Source organism: Lolium perenne, chromosome 6, assembly GCF_019359855.2.
Source record: "Lolium perenne isolate Kyuss_39 chromosome 6, Kyuss_2.0, whole genome shotgun sequence".
NCBI lineage: Eukaryota > Viridiplantae > Streptophyta > Magnoliopsida > Poales > Poaceae > Lolium > Lolium perenne.
This window is the reverse complement of record NC_067249.2, coordinates 269,386,714-269,407,277: the sequence shown is the minus strand read 5'-3', so window position 1 is coordinate 269,407,277 and position 20,564 is coordinate 269,386,714. Positions and strand designations below refer to the sequence as shown.

General features: G+C 45.9%; 1 pseudogene; it reads left to right on the top strand.

The window, feature by feature from the left end:
- The first annotated feature begins 410 nt into the window (after positions 1-410).
- Positions 411-16,351, top strand: LOC127326846 (putative acyl-activating enzyme 19; annotated as a pseudogene).
- The last annotated feature ends 4,213 nt before the right edge of the window (positions 16,352-20,564 follow it).

Below are 20,564 nucleotides of genomic sequence, written 5' to 3'. Positions count from 1 at the left end.
TGAAACAAATTTGAAAGTTCAGTTGCTTTCTGTCCGTCTATGGGTATTTTTGAGTTTTGACAACTCCTCCTTGTTTGGAAGAGGAGCCATATTTGACTACCCCACCTTATGTGTTGTGGAAGTTTTATTAAGATTTCTTCGAAATCGACATGTTTCGACTTCATGTTGTACAGTATGTAGCATGAGGTTTCGTGACTGATTGGTCCAATTTGTATTTTGAACTGGGTCTGTCTGTCTCCAGTTTCTGCCTGCAATGTGCATTTGTGCATCTACTGGAGCGGAAACAGTCTCGTTTGTTACGCCATTGATGCTCGAAGGCGTATTCTGGGGAGCAGCGATAGCGGCTTTCCTACTCTGCTACTGCTTCCGCTTTCGAATAGCTTTCCCTTCTTCATTCAGTGGCGCGCAGGCCAAGCCAAGCTCGCGGAGGCAGGATGGCGGCGGCGGCGGCGGCGGCGGAGGAGCCGTGCGGCTGCATCTCCCACGCGTTCGACCGCGCCGCGCGGCATGACCCCGTCCGCCTCTCAGTCGTCCACGCGGCCCCGGCGGCGGCGGCGGCGGCAGACCCGTCGTGGCCGGAGGAGAGGGTCCAGTCGGCCGTGTCGGCGTCTAACGCCGCGCTGGTCGTATCGTCAGGGTGTTCACGAGCAGAAGCCGTGTTTAAGAGCAGCGCTTGCCCTGTCCTGCGTTTGGACGGACGGCGACATCCGGCAGTGGTCCGGCGTTGGAGGGGACGAGGAGCTGCCTTGGCCGTGCGAGCGCGAGAGGCCGCGGGAGTTCTGCTACGTCATGTTCACCTCTGGTTCCACTGGATCACCCAAAGGTGTTTGCGGAACCGAGAAAGGTAAATGTACTGTGTCATCAGGGTGTTTTGTTGCTCTGCATCTGAAATAGTAGAAAAGTAGTCAGTTGCCATGATTCATTCTAGTGTAGATGCCAACGTCTTGTTCTGGGCTTCTAGGGCTAACGTTTGGTTGAGCAACAAACTTATTGAAACGTGCTTCTTTTACTATCGTGTCCTAGGTCTTCTGAACCGCTTTTTGTGGATGCAAATAAGGAATCCTTTGTGCTCGGACGATGTGCTGTTGTTTAAGACATCTGCCAGCTTTGTTGACCATCTTCAGGAGTTTCTTTCTGCTGTGTTGACTGGCACAACACTCATCATTCCTCCCAATGACTGGAGAGCTAATCCAGCATCGTTGGCCAACTTGATTAAGGTATGCATTAGTCTTTGTTCTAGGGAAACTACTTATTTGTTTTTTACTATCGAGTAGGGGAGAGAATATTGGTTCCTTTATCCAGGTAGTTTTTTTTTCTAAAAAGTACCTGACCAAAGCTCTAAAGCTTCTACTTGATGAAATAAATTCCACTGATGTACATGAATAATATCGCACTGGAATCTAGGGAATACACTCTCCATTTCAGTTATTCAGTTTGATACTATTACAGAACTGCCATTTAACACTGGGAAAGTAGAATAAAGTGAGGATGCATGTTTCCCTGGCATACTTGCTTGACTACCTAGCATAATTTATGCAGTTAAGGTTTCCGACTTCCTAATTCAAGACAGCTGTGCAGTATTTTTTTGAGCTGTAGGGGAGGCCTGACAGTAAATTTTTATTGAAGAGATAAAACATGTACAAGAATGAAGGGGTGGAGGGACTGTACAAAAGGGCCTAGCCCATGGCATAACCCAGAAAAAACTACAGAGCATCTAGCAAGAGCTCCAAGTGTGGGTACTTTTCTCAATGTCAGCAGGGGAGAGAATATTGGTTTCCTTATCCAGTTAGCTTCTTCCTAAAAGTATTAGACCAGAAGCTCCAAAGCTTCTACTTGCTTAAATAAATCCCACTGGGGTACATGTATAATATCACACAAGAATTTAGGAAATTTTTTTCTCGAACACATGCCAAAGCATGCGTCATTATATATTAGAAGAAGCCGTCAAGAACACGGGAGCAAACCAAAGTACAAAAGGCAAGGGCCAACAGAAAGAGAAAAAACAACAAAAGAAAAGAACTATACAGGTTAACTTTGTTAACCTAAACAGATGGATCATCTGACAGAAGGTCAGGAGGTCTAGCATGTAAAGGCAAACGGCGCAGCGCAGAAGCACCAGCTAGCGACCAGGATTTGGCTTCCTCGAGAATGGTTTGGACGACGTGCTGCCTGTTGGGTGAAACATTGTTGAAGATGGCGTCATTTCGTGTTCTCCACAGATTCCACATGGTGAGTATGACGATGGACTTTGCTCCTTTTTGAGAGTCAGAACGGGCATTGGCAGTGGCCGTCGCAAACCAGTCCTTGAACTCTGCTGTTTGGTTTGGCATGCAGGTTTGGAGGTTGAGGCCAGTGCAAATGTCGAACCAAACCTGTTGGGAGAAGGAGCATTGAACCATGAGGTGTGCTATAGACTCGGAGCCTTGATCGCAGAGGGCACAAGTATCGTCAGTGGTGAGGCCGTGTCTCTGTCTTCGCTGATTGGTCCAACATCTGTCCAGGGACGCCAACCAAGCGAAAATTTTGCACTTGAGGGGGGCCCAGCACGTCCAAATGGCATCATAGTGGGGTGAGGTGACCGTTCCTTCGAAGAGAGCTCTATAAGCAGATTTGGATGAGTAGTCCCCGGATTCGGTCAAGTGCCAAATCAAGGTGTCCGGGGTGTCGGGAGAGAGCTGTGTGGACTGAAGAATGTCGACCAAATGCAGAAACTGGATGATCCCGTCAGCAGAGAGAGCAGCGACGATGTCCTGGATCCAAGCGTTGCCAGGAAGTGCCGTGGCCACTGTCCTTGTATTCTTGGCACGTGTTTTGACAGCAATCAGGACCTCGGGAGCAATGTCGGCGATGCAATGTTTGTCAATCCACCTATCAGACCAGAACAGGGCCGTCTCACCGCTGCCGAGGTGGATGTGGGAAGCAGCATGAACTAAGGCGTTGATGTGCTTGTTGGTCTGGATAGGGAAGTTAACCCAGGGCTTCTCAGTGTTTGATCGACGGAGCCAAAGCCACCTAGCTACGAGAGCCCAACTCATGCGCTTGATATCCGGAACGCCGAGGCCTCCGAGGTCTGTAGGACGACAGACATCGCTCCACGCCACGGCGCAAGAACCACCACTGTCAGAACGACCATTAGCCCAGAAGAAAGTGCGCTGGCATTTGATGATAGCTTCGGAAATCGCCGTAGGCAGGTCAGTGGCCAGCATGATGTGTATGGGGGTTGATGCAAGGACAGATTTGATGAGCACCAACCTATCGCCCTTGGAGAGGAGACCAGCGCGCCAGCCTGCGAGTTTGCCGTGCAGGTTATCAATGAGGGGCTGTAAATCCTGGGCCCGAAGCTTCCAGATGGAAAGGGGAACACCAAGGTAGGGTATGGGGAAATCCTTGACCGGGCAGAGCAGGTGCTGAGCAATGATCTGCCGTTCCTCGGCGCTGCGGCGAATAGGCGATGGCAGAACTCTTAAGGAAATTAGTGTGAAGCCCGATGGGCTGTGCCAAAAATCTGCAGGAGATCTCGGAAGGTTGCACAGTCAGAGATGGAAGGCTTGATGAAGACGACCGTATCATCGGCGTATAGAGAGGTACGACAGGCGCCACGGCTGCCAGGGAGCGCAGACAGCAGCCCCAGGCGAGCAGCGAAATCGACTATCAGGTGGAAAATCTCCATCACTAGCACGAAGAGCATGGGGGACGGGGGTCACCTTGTCGAACCCCCTGTGATGGTAAATCTCATCTCCAGGCACGAATTGACGAGAATCCGCGTGGATGCGGTGGATAATAGCAGGCACACCAGATTGATCCAAATCTGCCCAAAACCTAGATGTTGTAGGAGCTCAATGATGAATGGCCAGGAGACCGTGTCGAAGGCTCGGGCGATGTCGAGTTTGAGGAGGACGGTGGGTGCTTTGGCGCGGTGGAACGACTTGGCAAGCTGCTGTACCAGCATGAAATTGTCATGAATGGCTCTGCGCCTTTGATGAAAGCTGATTGGTTCGCAGAGACGAGCGTTGGTAGCACAGGGGGCAAGCCGCTGGACATGGTCTTGGCGATTAGCTTAGCCACGCAGTGGACGAGACTGATTGGCTTTGTAGTCGTTGTGAGAGGAAGCTTCTTGCTTCTTGGGAAGAAGCGTGATGAGGGCCCCTGTTGAGCTTAGCGAAGCCATGAGCTCGGCCAAGGCGAACAGCCACGAAGACGTTCATCAAATCGACCTTGATCGTACCCCAACGAGGCTTTGAGGAAGGAACCGGTGAACCCATCAGGGCCGGGCGATCTGTCCCCAGGCAAGTCCTTGATGGCGGCCCAAACCTCCTCCTCGTCGAATTCATCGTCCAGGGAGGCAAGATCATGCGTAGGAACTCCAATGGCGTGAAAGTTGATCGTGAATTCACGGTCAGGAGGTGCACTGAATAGTTGCTCGTAGTGATCAGCAAAAGCTTGCTCTATGCGCTCTTGATCGATCAAAAGCTCGTTGTTGTGAATAATCTGAGGGATGTAGTTTTTCCGTCGACGATGGTTGGTGTGTAAGTGGAAAAACTTGGTATTGGCTTCCCCTTCTCTGAGCCAAAGGATACGAGATCGGCCGACGGGCAATGGTTCGTTGCAGAACAGAGCCCAGGATATTTTCTTTTCAGTTCCCGCCGGAACCAGGCTTCCAGGGGGCTAAGCTGACGATCTTCCTGGGCCGTATCGAAGCGCAGAATAAGTTCCTTGGCCCATTCGATTTGCAGCCTGATGTTGCCCACCTTCCTATCACTCCAGGATTTCAGCCTCCGGCCCAGAGTGCGCAGTTTATGATCAAGAATGGTGATGGGATTACCATGCGCCGGTTCCTCCCAAGCAGCTAGAACAGTGTCATGAAAGCCAGGGATCCGGGGCCAGAAGGACTCGAAGTGGAAGCGTCTGTGTTGTGGGGAGGATAGCTCGGTGTGCAAGACGAGGGGGCAATGGTCACTCATAAGAGTGGCAGTGCAGGTAAGGAAGCAATTGGGGTGGCCAGTCTCCCAATCAACAGTGCAGAAGACACGGTCCAGACGCTCGAGGGTTGGAGTAGCACGCTCGTTGGACCAAGTGTAACGACGACCATGAAGAGGAAGCTCGCGGAGCTCGAGATCATCAAGAGCACGACGAAAACGTCCCATGACACGGCGGGAGACGTTAGAATTGTTCTTGTCGCAGGCCTGGTAGATCATGTTGAAGTCGCCCATCACAATCCAGGCCCCATTGTGAGAAGCACGAATATCACGCAGCTCGTCAAGGAACTCAACCTGCTCGTCATCAGAATGAGGCCCATACACGGTGGTAAGCCACCAGGAGCTGGAGCCATTAGTGAAGCGGGAAGTGACAGAGAATCTGCGAATGTCATGGTCAGATCCGGAGACGTCGTCAGGTTTCCAAGCAAGGAGGATACCACCGCGGGTACCAGAGGCCGGCAAGTAGACGAAATCCAGGAATGCATTACCCAGAGTTTGCATTACAATGGTAAGGGAGATGTGCGCAAGTTTAGTTTCCTGTAGGCAGACAATGGAAGCCCCTGCGGACTGAACCATGTTACGTACACCAGAGCGACGACCAAGGGCGTTGAGCCCCCTAGGATTCCAGTTAACGACCAAGACGGGTTGAGCTACCATTTATCTGCGCGAGCGACCAGTAACGACCAGAGGATTGTTGGCGGCAGAAGTTTGCGCCGCGAGCTCATCGTCAGATGGCAAATCCCAGCCATACAGAGATGCCAAGGCAGCGATCTGATTACGCCCCATGATTCTCTGAATTGCTGCTCATATCGAGCCAAGGCAGCTGGCGAAGGCGCGGCCCTGTCATCGTCTTCAACGCAGATACCAAGCTTCAGAAGAATGGCTTTAGTGCAGCTACGGGAGGGCCCTTCCGTTCGAGCAGCGCCACGGGCCTGGACCCTTTTGCTGCGTCGTGGGATGAAGTTGTCAGGAATGACCTTACGCCTGGTTTTTTGGACAGTAGGCCGTGGCAGCAAGTGCTTTGCAGGAGAGGTCAACATTTTGAGCTTAGCTGCCCGGGAGCAATGGTCGGCAGAAGGAGTGGGGGTGGGAGAATCCGGCGTTGATGGATTCCTGGATTGGCGACTGTAGACCGTCCAGGAGGGGCTGCCGAAGTGCAGGTGGCGCCGGGCCGGAGTTGGCGTTGGTGCGAGCGAGAGCTGCTTGTCCTCAAGGGCGGAGGGTGGGGCCGCAGGCGAAGCGGGTGGGTCTGGCGGTGCAGACTCAGGGATGACCATGTCAAGGATCGGTGCGTGGGTGGAAGACGTCTCGGGGGAGGTGTCCCAGCGAGGAAGCGGAGGTGGGCCTGCGGCAGTTTCAGTGATGGGAGACGGGCCGACAGCAGTAGAGAGAAGGACAGAACCAACGAGGAACTGGACAGGAGGTGGATCTGGATGGGGATCAGAGCAGCAAAGAGTCGTTGTGTCTTGTGGCAGCAGAGGCGGTTGCATGTTTTGGTGATGGGTGGCAGGCATGGAGTGGTTGGTGGTGGGTGTAGGCGGGCTGGTGGTGTGCTGGCTAAGCATGGGATCTGCCAGACTCAGGGGTGGAGGATCGACGTGGCTAGCTGCGGGCGGCTCGTTTGAAATTGCTGCGGCTTCGCGCGCTGCAGCCGATGTCAGGCCAACGCTTTTGACCACCCATCTTTGCAGAGATTTGTCGGGCGACTGACAGGTGGCCGTTGTCCTTTTCCGGCCCTTTTTGCCACGGCGGCGCCGCCGCGGAGAGGGAGCTGTGCTGGAAGCCGGAGCAGCCGAAGCAGCCGAGCTCGCCGCCGGCGGCCTCGACGAGGGGGCAGAAGAAGACCCGGAGGAGGCGGATGATGAGATGTCGATGACTTGCCGGTGCCGCGGCTGGCCTTGAAAGCGAGAGGAGGGCGGAGGTGCGCCATTGCCGTCACGACCATGATCAGGGAGGTTCACCGAACGACCATTGCTGTGGCTGGAAATGAAACTGCGTTTCGATTATTCAGTTTGATATTACAGAATTACCATTTTAACACTGGGAAAGTAGGAATGAAAGTGAGGGATGCACATTTTGTTGGCATAGTTGCTGATTGGCTACTACCCTTTCTATTGTCATGTCAAACAGAAAAGAGCCTCAGACTATCCCTTGCATAATTTATACAGTTAGGGTTTCCGAGCCTAATTCAAGACAACTGTGCTGTATGCCCAAGTGCTTGAAGCTCCTAATGTGTGTGTTTGCACAAGTTATTCACTTCCTGTTATCACTGGTGGAGTTTAAGTGCTATACTAGTATGGTAAAAAACAGTATTTCTGGTATGTTGCCACTATAATCAAGGGATAGTCTGAGGCTCTTTTCTGTTTGACATGACAATACGTCCGAAAATGTTATTCCTGATTTTACCATTCCCTTGTTAGTTTTGGTAAGACATTTATCACCCTTGCATTTCGCTGATGTCGCAGGCATACCGTATATCAAGGGTGACTCTGGTTCCGTCACTGATGGACATAGTACTACCTTCCCTGGAGAAAAATCTTTCATGTGGATATAACTCTCTCAAGATCATAGTATTTAGTGGGGAGAATCTGTCCTTAGGTCTGTGGAAGAGAGTCCATGAAATTCTGCCAGAGACTACTATCATAAATCTGTATGGAACAACAGAGGTGAGGTAGTTACCCACTCAATACTTTCTGTTTTTTCAGATGAGATCATGTCTAATATTACTTCTCTAATACATTCTTACTCTTACCCATTTATCTCACCTGCAGTGCAAATCAATGCTACTTTCGCCAGCCATCTGGCTGAATTTTCCTAACTTGACTATTAATAAAAGAAATGTTTAAATGTTTTTTTTTCACGTTTACAGAACTGTGAATGTAATTTTTGCCATCTTCATGGCATGCAAGCTCAGACTTTGTTAAATATTTCATACAAAATTAGGCTTGGGACCTGGAGTGCTTTGCTCCTGCTATGGATGCGCATCATTTACTCACCGCAATAATAGTGCCTATTGAACATAAATTTATGGGAATCATCACAATTTTATTTGATATGCCATAAGGATCGAGTGCTTGAGTTCTCTCTCGCACAGGGACTTGCTTAAATTAAAGCTATGGTGTTTGTTTTGTATCTTTATTAAAAGTTTGTACTTGTGTTTCAGGTTTCTGGTGACTGTACATTCTTTGATTCCAAAGATCTGACTGCAATTTTAGAGCATGAAGAAATAACTAGTGTACCAATTGGATTTCCTATTTCAAATTGTGAAGTTTTTCTTGTGACAAATGATGGGATAGCAGATGAAGGTGAAATTTGTGTCAGTGGAGCATGTTTATTCAGTGGTTATTTAGCAGAGTTAGTGAGAAATCACGCCGAATGCAGTAAAAGTTCAACATACTACAGAACAGGTGACTATGCTCGACGTCTCAAGACTGGTGAACTTATTTTCCTTGGGAGAAAGGACCGTATTGTAAAAAGTTATGGGCAGCGGTTTTCACTAGAAGAGGTAGAATCCACATTAATGGAATATCCTGATGTCAGCAGTGCTGCAGTTACTTTCCAAAGTAAAGGGTCTCAAGATTATACTGCATACCTGGTGTTGAAGAGTAAGGACGAAATAGTGAAAGACAGCCCGCAGTATAGAGAAGTAAGTTCTCATGGTATCATCACATCAGTTCGAAGTTGGCTCATCAAGAAGGTTCCACCAGCTATGACTCCAAACTTGTTCCTCCCCATGAAGTCATTACCTTTGACTTCTTCAGGAAAGGTTGACTATGTCAAGTTATCAAGTTTGGAGTGTCCTTTGGAGCCACTTGAAGTTCAGTCTGGAAATGCTCCAGTTAATCCACATTTACAAGTTATTAAAAAGGTTTGTTCTTAGCTATAAGCGATTTCTCCTGTTTTTACCGTTTTACCTGATTTTTGTAGTTATTTATGATCTGGGCTATATGTTTTTTCTTCTTTCAGCTTTGTTTGGCAGTGGCGAATCTAGTTTCATTATATTTGGGGGCCACAGTTTACATGAACAATACAACTTTATTACATGGGTTATTTTTTAAAGATTAATGCTTTGATCAAAGTATCATCACAATTGCAACAAAGAGCGTTAAAGTATACTTTAAACTATTAGATAACTAGTGTAATCAAAATTGTGTTTGGATATCATGTTTTACTGATGCTCTCTTTATCTACAATAGGCATTTTGTGATGCTCTACTTGTTGATGAAGTTTCTGAGTTTGATGATTTCTTCACTTTGGGTGGTAACTCAATTTCTGCCGCGCATGCAGCGCACAAGTTGGAGATTGACATGAGACTGCTTTATATCTATCCAACCCCTTCTAAGCTTTTGCATGCTTTAGTTGTGGACTACAGTAGTTCCGTTTCTCCAATTGACGAGTCTCACCCTAAGAAGGGCATGAACGTATCTGCAAGCATACAGAGATCATCTGACCCATTTGCTGCAAATGTGGATGATAGTTTTTATGAAGGCAAATCACAGATAAATGGAAAGCGTGCACATGGTCACATTGCAGGGAGATATGGAAATGAAACAGATGGCCGGCTTAACAAATATACATTCTCTCCCAACGATAGATATCAGGCAAAAAATCTCTGCATGGATACATGCTCGAAGGACAAAAGCAATGTCATGGGCAGTCAGTGGATCCTGAATTTTTGTTTACAAAAGAAGTGGTCTATTGGGCGTTGCAACAGATTTATGCATGTTTATGAAGGGAAAATGCAGATTGGTGATGTATGCTCATACGTCTCATGCAACAAAAGAGGTTATCTTCAGGAACTTTGGAACGTTCCTTTAGATTCATGTGTTGATGCCTCACCTTTGCTTGTCCTGAACAATGGGATGCTGAACATATTTATTGGGTCTCATTTATTTCTCTGCATTGATGGTTGCAGGTGAGTTTTGCTTCCATAGTGTTCTGATTTAAAGTTATTGTTCAATTTATTGTTCTGATTTTCTTTGAATGCTAAATCATCTGCAATATAGTGTGCCAGTAATGCTCTCATGCTGTTCTCGTTGACTTGGTTAATTTGAATTTGATTCCACGAGATAGCAGACCCGATCTGATATATGCTTACTGAAAGTTGCGCCCAATTTATTGTGCAGTGGGTCGGTGAGGTGGAGTGTGAAATTGGAAGGACGCGTGGAGTGTTCAGCTGCTATAACTGGTGATTTTTCAGAGGTAACATGACTCTTGAACTATTTGACAGACCAAATTTACCAAGCATTAGCTCATGGTTACTCTCGTGGACAGGTTGTTGTCGGATGTTATAAAGGGAAAATTTACTTTCATGATATATCGACTGGTAAACTATCTTGGACAGTTCAAACAGATGGAGAGGTACGAATGCTGCATCTGTTCATTTGAAATATCCTTTAAGCCTCACTTTGATAGATGGCAGTTGCATCTTTGTTCTATCTCTGTGTAACATTAAGAATGGCGAGGAACTGATTGTTTTGCGTGCTAGATGTAAATAAAACTTCTTTGGGAAGTTTGATTTTTGGAGAGTCTTCCTAATTGTATGCTCATGTTTTTCTAACCGGGATATGTCATATAGTTCTCCAATTGCTGCAAGTGAAATGGTAAAAGGAGGGGGCAAATTTCACAGTTAAGTTGTGCAAAGGTGAAAGGTCTATGGTGGAAGTAGCATTCTAGCATATCGTAGTTGATAATGCAGTTACAATGTTACTTGGTGTTTATTTTAGTATAGTTTAGATGACGGAGCATGTTAGAAAGCATCCAACTAGAACCTGATCTTGTGAACCCAAAAAATGTGTGACGATTCTTATCTCAAATTATGAATACTTTCAGGTAAAGATGCAACCAGTTGTTGACAAGGCAAGGAATTTAATATGGTACCATTCCAAAATCTTTCTTTTGCTGTTCTTTCTTTCGCAGCACATTACTACCAGACATCACAGTTTTCTGTGTATATATCCTTTCTCTCTGCTTAGATGAATCCACATTTTCTTATTACGGTAATAAGATGTTGAATTTTCAACTAGAATGAGTGAACCAATGATCTTTCTACTCTGTACTCTTCAGTCATACAGAGACACAACTTTGCACAATAGATGGATGTGGCAACTGCTAATTTATAGTAATAATAATATGCAATGTTCAAGAAATCGGTCGGCCTTAAAATGAAGATTAATCGCTTATTGGCCGATTAATCGATTTTATCGGTCAGCCATTTATCGGCTTTTTTTTTTATAAATCCTAATTTTCGACACTAAATTTTCTATAATATGCTATGCAAAAAATAATATTTGAGCATTGCACATAAGTATTACCTTGATTCCTTGCATTTGAATCAATAATAATGGAAATTTTGAGCTAATGCACAATTCTACACAACCATAGGACAAAATATCGAGTGCCATACCAAATTTCATTGAAATTTCACTGACAATCAGACGAAATATTAGCCATGAGAGTGAAAATCGGGCAAAATATCGGCTCAAATGCAGAAAATCGGCTGAAATATCGGTGGCGCGATAAATTGGCCGATTTGCTGAAATCTTATCGGTGGCCACCCGATTCACGATAAATCGGCCAATAAATCGGTATCTCGGCCGATTTTTTGAACAGTGATAATATGCTAGGTGTAATTTGCAGGTGTGGGTCTCATGACCATCATTTATATGCACTAAATTACAAAGACCGTTGTTGCACTTACAAAGTTTCTTGTGGTGGAAGCATTTATGGTTCTCCTGCTGTAGACATGGTATTTTTACTGATTAACAGTATGCATGTCTTAAATCTGTGTAGAACTCTATGAAATCTTATCTTATTGCTTTCATGCAGGCACACAACATAATCTATGTTGCATGTACGAGTGGTCTTGTAACTGCAATATCCCTTGAGGTAACTTCGGATATTTCTCTGTGCGAACTATAAAGGAGAAAGTATTGTTTTTTTTCTATGGGATCTGTCTTCAGCAGAGCTTGGTAATACCAAGCAAAACATTTAGTAACAGGTTTATCTAAATCTTCACTGGTTTCTGTTGGTCGTAGCAGGTTTCATCATTCAGAATAGTTTGGCACTATGAAGCTGGGGCTCCTATTTTCAGTTCTCTTGCCATAGATCATCAAAGTGGAAATGGTAATACTTAATGTATGTTGTTTAGATGTTTCTTCACACAAAAAGAGAGTTAGGAGACAAGTTTTAGGTGGTAGGCCCACATTCAGATTAGATTTTTTGGGAATCCACTTTTTCATCTATATTTCACCATTTAGTTAGTGCACTTTTTTTCCGTATGTATTCCAAAAATGTTGAAGACGAAATAAATTTTAAAGCACATTTTTTCATCTGGGACTTTCCTTTTTTAGAGGAAAATTTGAATCCAGAAGCTCCCCCCTGTATCGAACATCAATGAAAACTATTTCTTCTGAATGTGAACTGTTGGGGTGGCTTAAAGAAAACTATGTGCATGGCTCAGACGTGCTTGGAGCTATGTGACATTGATTTAAGGGGTCAATGTTAGCGCTAGCAGGGTACAATTATGTTGAGTTTTATAGAAGTAAACCATACTGCCTTGATATAAAGTACAACCTCCATTCGGAAATACGTGACTCAGCTTTGTCTGGATACGGATGTATCTAAATGCATTTCAGTGTGTAGATACATCCGTATGTAGACAAAGTTGAGTCACTTATTTCCGAATGGAGGGAGTATTTGTTTTGGTTAATTATGTAGTGACATACTTATGTAACATGACCTGAGTATTTAGCACTGGGGATTTGCTATATTCTTTCAGTATTTTCACTTAAGGATGCCAATTTATGCTGATCACTAGACTTGCATTTTGCAGTTGTTTGTTGCTTGGTGAACGGTCTGGTGATCGCGTTAAACTCACATGGCACTGTTGTTTGGAAGGTGCAACAGCTCTTCTTTCTTTTTACTGTTATATGTTGTGAAGTTATTGTTGCAAACTCAAGTTCTACAACAGAGTGATGTAAGAACAAACAGTAATTTTTGTAGAGCTGTGTGGTAGAAACACCAGACACCTGGTGTACCATAGCTACTGCACTATTAAGCTTAGCGAATGGGCATCGAGTGAAGAACTCATAGAACAATGATGGTTTGTGGTGTTAACAATGAAGTTTTAGATGCCATTGCTTACGTCTTTTCATGCCAAGACTCCATTGCGTTTGATCTTGTATTGTTATTTATTAGTGTTCTATTCCTTAGCAGGAGTAACTAACTTATCTAAAAACGCAGGCAACTGTTGGTGGTCCTATTTTTGCTGGTGCATGTGTGTCATCTGCCCTTCCTTCTCAGGTACTATGTCTGTTTATATGCATTTTCAATTGCCAAAATCTTTTAGTCCTATGGAGTTTCAGTATGTAATTTGTAACTTTGAGAATTCTGCAATAGGTCTTTTCCTCATGAAATGATGTCTTTAGCTTTATTACAGTTCATAACTTGATATGCATCCGATTGAAGTAATTTGAACAAAGCTTTGAGGTATATATTTTTGGCAGGTGTTGATACCCTCCCATGATGGACGTTTGTATTCCTTCGAAATTGTAAGTCTTACATACCTGATAATGTCCAAATTTCTCTTTTGGGACAACACAATGTGACGTTTTGTAGGGGAGTAGTGAAGTAGCATGCTAAAAGAATTGGTTGCATGGTGATCATATCATATTATCACTTTGCATTTTAGATATCAGTTCCAAATTATACCTAGTAGTTATATGCTCAATTATATTTTTTGCACGTAATGCTGTGAGAACATGTATGATGTGGTTTAGACTGGTTATGCATCAGTGTTGATTTTGAGACTTTTGTTCATGTGCTGCCTCAAAAATTGAATCTTTTATAATGCATTTGGATTTGCCTTCCTTGCTGCTCGCCATTGCTGTTATGAATTTGTATACTAATCCTTGCCTACCAAATGATATTTTTGAAGAGTGAGGATCAGGGATTAGGATGGAAGAGATTTTGAGGGCATTGGATCAGGGGAGTGGTTTCAGTTTCACCCAATCCTTGTGGGGATTATCCCTACTAATCCCCTTAAATCTCCAGTACCAAACAAGGCCTAAACGGGATAATTCACTACTATCAGTGAGACGCTGACAATGCTTGATTTTCTCGCTGGCATCTCACTTCCCTCAGTGCCACATGCTGCCAACGGAAACCCATCTCATCGACGCTTCAATCGACTCCGGTGAGCATTCTGTCGTGCTCCTCCTTTCTACCTTGCACCGGTTCCTCTCCACCATGCCACCTCCCTTTGATCAAGCGCATAACGTGCAACAGTCAGTAGACGGGATGTGTGAGAAGCCACACCCAGCATGTCCAGTGTCATTGCTATAGCCGTATAGCAGTCTGTAGTGTGCAACCTTGCAAACTTCCGAAGGAATAACGGTGTGCAGCCATTGAAGATGATCTTAAGAGGCATTCTATCGTCGAACACCAACCGTGTGGCGGTGCCATTTCAGAGCTGAAGGCGAGCACGAGGACGGGGAATTCACTGACAAGAATGTAAGCAGGCGGTCGCTGGAGTGTACGTAAGCCCCGGCAGCGGCGGGAGAGACATAATTGTGAACAGGCGGTGGGCGCGGGCGTAGGCGGATTCGGGGCAGAAGCTATCACTACCTGACGGTGCCCTTGCTGCCCTTTTCCTGCTCCCCGACCTTTCTCGCCGTGATCAAAATCGACTCACAGCGCTGCTGGTTGCGGAGCTCCAGCCCATACACCTGCACCTGTAGCCACCCAGCATGCACACCTCGTAGTCCTCCCGGAGCTTCACCACAAGCCACGCCATGTCCCCCGCTGGAGGACATGTGTACCCGAGCTTGGCGGTGGCTGTCGTGGCCTCAGACTCACAACCTGAGCTGTTCGTTCTCACCAAGCAGCACTAGCTGCTCCTACTTTAGCACGTCCAGGATGCTCCCAGGAGCAGTCGGGGGATCCCAGGTGGAGGAGCCGGCGCTGTGCAGCGCACTAGAGAAACCTGAGCGAGGTGAGGAACCCTTGATGTGGCCTGAGGAAAGAAGGCTGTGGCACCCTTGATGTGGCCTGAGGAAAGAAGGAAGAATGGCGGGTGCTCCACGGAGGCCATGCCAGCCAGCTTGTCCCACTCCACCAACGGGTCCTTGAGGCAGCGGGCGTGGGAAGCATGCATGTTTATAGCTCGGCTAGGGGATGTCTCAGCTGTGGACAATGGTCCGGGAGTGGATTGGTTCGAGAGTGAGTGTGAGAGAGATTGGGGAAGGATACCACACTGTCAGTGAGAGTATCGAGTTATCTCGGTCAGGATCTTCCCTTTCCCGGTACGCCAAACAGGGCGAGGGTCCGTGATAGAGCAGGATCAATAAGTTCAGTGTGCTAACTTCAGTGATTTAAAGTTCAGGGTCGAGTTGAAGGTTCAAAATGGACTTTACCTTTAGATGCCAGTTCCAAGTTATACTTAGTGGGTTATATACTCAGTTACATTTTTTGCACGTCACATCCAGAATCATAATTGATGATCAACAGACGTCTCTTACAGCTGTGTTAAGTTGTTTCCTGATGCTAATTTTGCAACTGTGGGTAATTTTCAACATCTTGTCTTAATGGATTGTGTTTATTGCAATTTTCGATATTAGGAGGGCACGTCTCATCTTCACAATAAGTGGGTATTAAGCCATTTTAGATCTTTATCTGGTAACTAATATACGTAGTGGATAAAATGGCGAAAAAATCTCAAACTTGATGCATTGTTGGTAGTGCTTGTTTATTTGCAACTATGCAACTCATGTATCAAATATTTCCCATTGCAGACATCTGGTTATCTTCTTTGGTCCTATGAAGTCGGTGCCCCGATTACTGCGTCCGCTTTTGTTGATGAAGTACTATCATCACTGCCGTCTGTATCATCTGATAGGTACTCAACATACTGGTAGCAAAGTGACCTGGGAGGCTCCTCTCACCGCCTCCCTTCTTGTTGCCACGGTGGCTGCGGCCTGCGGGTCTGCAGTCGAAGGCAGTGGGACTCCTGGCGCCCCCAGCAGCTTGGAGATGGTTCTGTAGGCGACCGGTGCGAACTTATTGCTCCCGTGCGATGGGTAAAAAATTGGTTTTACCAAAGAACATGCATGCACGTCGTCCGTGTTATAGGCAATCCCCTGACATTGCACGGAGTCGTCCCCACTACCTGCCACCGTATCGGTCGTGTATTGCACTGCTTTGACTAATACAACGGCTTACCATCATTATTAACGCGTGCATCGCGAGGACAAGCCACCGGGCGCTCACATGTCGCCCGGTGCCATATATGCAGTCTCATCTTGGCATGGGCAAAGCTGTTTTTTCAATCGTTAGTTTCCAACTTTATAATGAAAAACTCATCTTCAATTTTCTAAGTTATAGAATATATGTTGAATTTTCTTGGTCACAGCGACATGGCCCTCCGGCCTAGTCCCTCCATTCCATGCATGCACAGGAAACCAAAGAGTCTACTCAAAACCCAAAGAAAGAATTAATACAGCCATGCAGTTTGCATGCTAATTGGTGTGCCACTAGTTAATACTACCAATTGCAGGAAACGAGGCGGAGAGGTGCATCAAGACGTGCGTGCGGTAATTAACCCCTCGGTAATTAACACAGTGGAGTACTACATAATGGGGGCGGCTGGAGGGCGGATGTGTCAACATTTCTCCCCTTCCAAATCGCAATGCCTAAAACGGTTACTCCGAAGGTTGAAGACACGGTGCTCCAGTGTTCCTCCTGCTCCGATCCCCTCGTGCCCTTGCAGGTCTAGAAGGTCGCTCCCTTCACAATCCATTGATTTTTATTTTGTCTGTTCGCCGGTGCAACTATTTAGTATTTGAACTCCAATTTGTGCAGTGCGACGATTCTCATCTAGTCTGCGAGTCCTGCTTCAACACTACTCCCCGTTGCAAGAAGGGCAAGACTAACCATGGTGGCGAATTGACGAACGAGCCTGCTTGTACTTGCACGGAGACCGACTGCCACTTCACCGCCGCGCCGCCGCAGCTCGTCGCCCACCTCGAAGCGGTACACTCGATCAAAGTGCACTCCATCGCGTATGGCGACACCAAAGTGCTTACGGAGATGGTGCCGCTGGCGTGCTCGGCGTACCGGCGGGCCATCATCATCGGGGCGGACAGCGCCGTGTTCGTCCTGACCTTTGGGGCGGTGGAACACTTCACCCTCGTGTCTGCGGTGTGCGTTAGGAGGAAGGAGTGCGAGTCGCCGGTCTACCGGGTGAGGATGTGGGCGGATATACCGTACCGTTTTAATGGCTTCGGGCGTGATGGGCGCAAGAATATCGCGTCGGTGGATCTGGATGCGTCTTCCTCCAATAAGCCGAGCGACATCGCGTTTCGGGATGTCACGTCTTACCTGGCGGTGCCGCCGAGCTACCTTGTATACAATATTCTTGAAGGACAATCAGCTGGTTGCGACACACTTACTTTCTCCATTCGCATCGACTGTATTGCGGATGCAAGCTCCTGTTAAATTTTAGTTGCAGAACGATCCAGTTCATATAATCAGGAAGGGTTCCTGATTTTAGAGGAGTTGTACTTGTCGTACTACTAAGTACTACTACTAGTAATATGTATGGAGTCAATATCCAATGATAGTTCGGTGGATGTAAGGTGGAAATCATCCTTTTCGCCCCTGCTTTTCAAAAAATTCCCAACAAGATCGCGCTCTCTACAATTTGCCAGTTCATTCCTATTCTACCCCCACGTTTGGTCTTTTGGTGCATTATTAAGAGGTCTCCTCAAATCCCACGCACGCCTCGCGCCCGTCGTGTTCTCTTCTCCCACATTAAAACTAGGAGTAGGAGTAAGTCCTTGACTTACATTTGCATTTGAGGAGTACAGTAGTACACTGCTTGGAGGTTTTTACTTGCGCATTCACCCTCGCCTATTTATTGACAAAACAATTCACTGCGGCGTGGCGTGACACGACACCTACACCTGCACTCTCCACAGTGAAAATTAAAGAAAGTGGACGGCGATTCCTATAATTCTACGCCAGATTCTCACGCATTAATTGTGGAGTATATGGATGGAAAAGATTGGTCGAAGAGTGAAAGAATGGGATGCACACTAATAAGGAATTGTGCCAAACACTCCCCCCTCCTTTCTCAGGAGTGTGTACTTGTAGGTTCAAAATCTGTCCAAGAAAAAGTGTTCATCTAAACTCTCAACACTCAATATTTAGTACAATCTGCTTTTAGTTCACACATGCAAGTCTAGCTATTGGCTGCATGCAACAATATTAATTTAGTTGGCTTCTCTCCAATGGTTGCATGCTGTCAAAGAAGTCATGAAGGAATATACCTTTTCTTATTCTACGCGTATACCTCTAGTAGTACTACTAGTAGTACACTCTTTTGAGGACAGAGGAAGCACTACTGAACGTCGTTCCAGTATTCCGACTTTTCACAGGAAATATGTCATGAACATTAGTTATGTCAGTACCTTGTGCCATTATAAAGTCTTGTGAGGAGATATAATCCTATGGGACCAGTGTCAAAATAAAAGACCCACAGGAATGCTATCTTTTGTTGTGCATACAGTATTTTTAGTTGTGAAGTAGGCGAGAACATGCCATACTTTGGGCGAAAATATGCAGATGCACGAATTAAAAAGTAATCTTGTATATTTATAAAAAGACCTTAAAGAAAGGCGAATGGTCAAACACGTCCAACTGACTGGCCGAGAAAGACTGGCTGACACGTGTGTCCCACCATTTATGACCCATTTGAGCTCGAGTCGTTATATACCAGACGATCCGATCCCTTCGCGCAAGGAGAAACACTAAATAAACAGTCAAGCTCCGTGATCCGGCGAACCCCATGGACCCAGCAGCCCGCTGGCCAAACAAGGCCAGGCGGATGGCTATCCGCCCCATGCACGGCGAGCGGCGCAGGCGGGGTTCCTTGTCTACGGCGTAGCAGAAGAGTTCAGTAGGCTGTCTCGCGTCTGTACGCTGGCCGCCAAATGCGTGTGTTCGCCCAGCCGCCGGTCATGGAGACGCCGGTCAGTACAGCATGGGAGCGCCCCCTGGACCGCTATGTACGAAGCAGGCTGGAGGCATCAGCCGCAGAAGAAGCGGCGATGGCCGAGCAGAGAGCTGCCGCCGAGAGGGACCTATTCGTGGCGACTACTGCCGAGGAGGCTGCCGTGCCCAACGACGGCCCGGTGGCAACCAGCTGCCAAGGCTTGTAGTTTTCGTTGTTTTTTAATAAAATACATATATTCTTTAAGATTAAGATGTGTGTGAGGACTTGATTTGCGGTGGTGCATGGCGCGCGCGCAGTATCTTAGCACTCGATCGGATACAAGTTGACCAAGCGATGGAGAAGAGAGGAGAGGAAGAGGAAGAGAAAAAGAACTAGAGCCAAGCTCGAGGATATCCGCATGCAAGCCCATAATTATGTAGATTTGAATATTCCTTTTCATAACTTTCCTTATTTTTCTGCTTTCGATCATGCATGCATCCATGGCTATGGCTATATATACACCCCCTCCGTCCTGGTAGAATACAAGGCCACTTTTTTTTTCGAGGCAAACATGTGCCGTAGTATATATACTCCCTCTGTTCTAGTTTAATCTATGTCATCATAGTCATAGAAAAATTAGGACAACTTAGTAGTACTATACTCCCTTTTTATTAGTAGTACTAGTTAATTAGACACATGCAAACAACCATTCCATGCAACTCCCAACTTTTTTGGTCGATATATATAATATGATGGACATACTACTACTTTAGTGTTACATTTATTAGTGGATTTGTAAAACATGGGAATAGGAAAAGTACAGGAATAGACTGGCATGACAGCTTGCAATCATGCAGGAATGAAAAATATATCAAACAGTAAAATAAGACGTTTGATTGCACCGCAGGAAAAATCACATGAAATTTGCAGGTAGGCACATGCCATTGTTGTCATACACACATAGGAATTTTTCCAAGAGGTCACACCTCTTGTTAGAAATCCTATGATCAAAGGATTGAAAAAGTATGTATGTCATGACATGCGAGAAATCCCACAGGAACTTAAATCGCAGGAATTAGTTGCATGAGTCGTTTGATGCACCACAAGAAAAACGCAGGAAAACACAATAGGAATTGGGTACATGGCATTGTTTTTTTTCGAAATGGGGTACATGGCATAGTTGTCATAGGTACATAGGAATTTTTCCAAGAGCTCTAACCTCTTGCTAGAAATCCTGGGGGATTGTACTATAGGAAAGGAATAAATAGGAATTTTAGAGGATTCAATCCTTTGAATCAAATGGCCTCCATAGGAAAAATTCATATATGATAGAATCCTACAAATTTCCCTTGGAAATTCTTTAAATCAAACAAGCCCTACAGATGTCTTCAATTTGTCTAAATTTGGATGTATTTACACACTAAATAGTGACTAGATACGTTCAAATTTTGACATTTTTTCGACATCTATTTTGGGATGGAGGGAGTATGTCTTTCGCGTTTAGGAAAGTGGGATATTTCGTTACATGTTGTTCATACTCCTTGACATACGTTTCCATTAGGCCCCCTCGCATTTCTACTGCTTTGAGTTGTTAT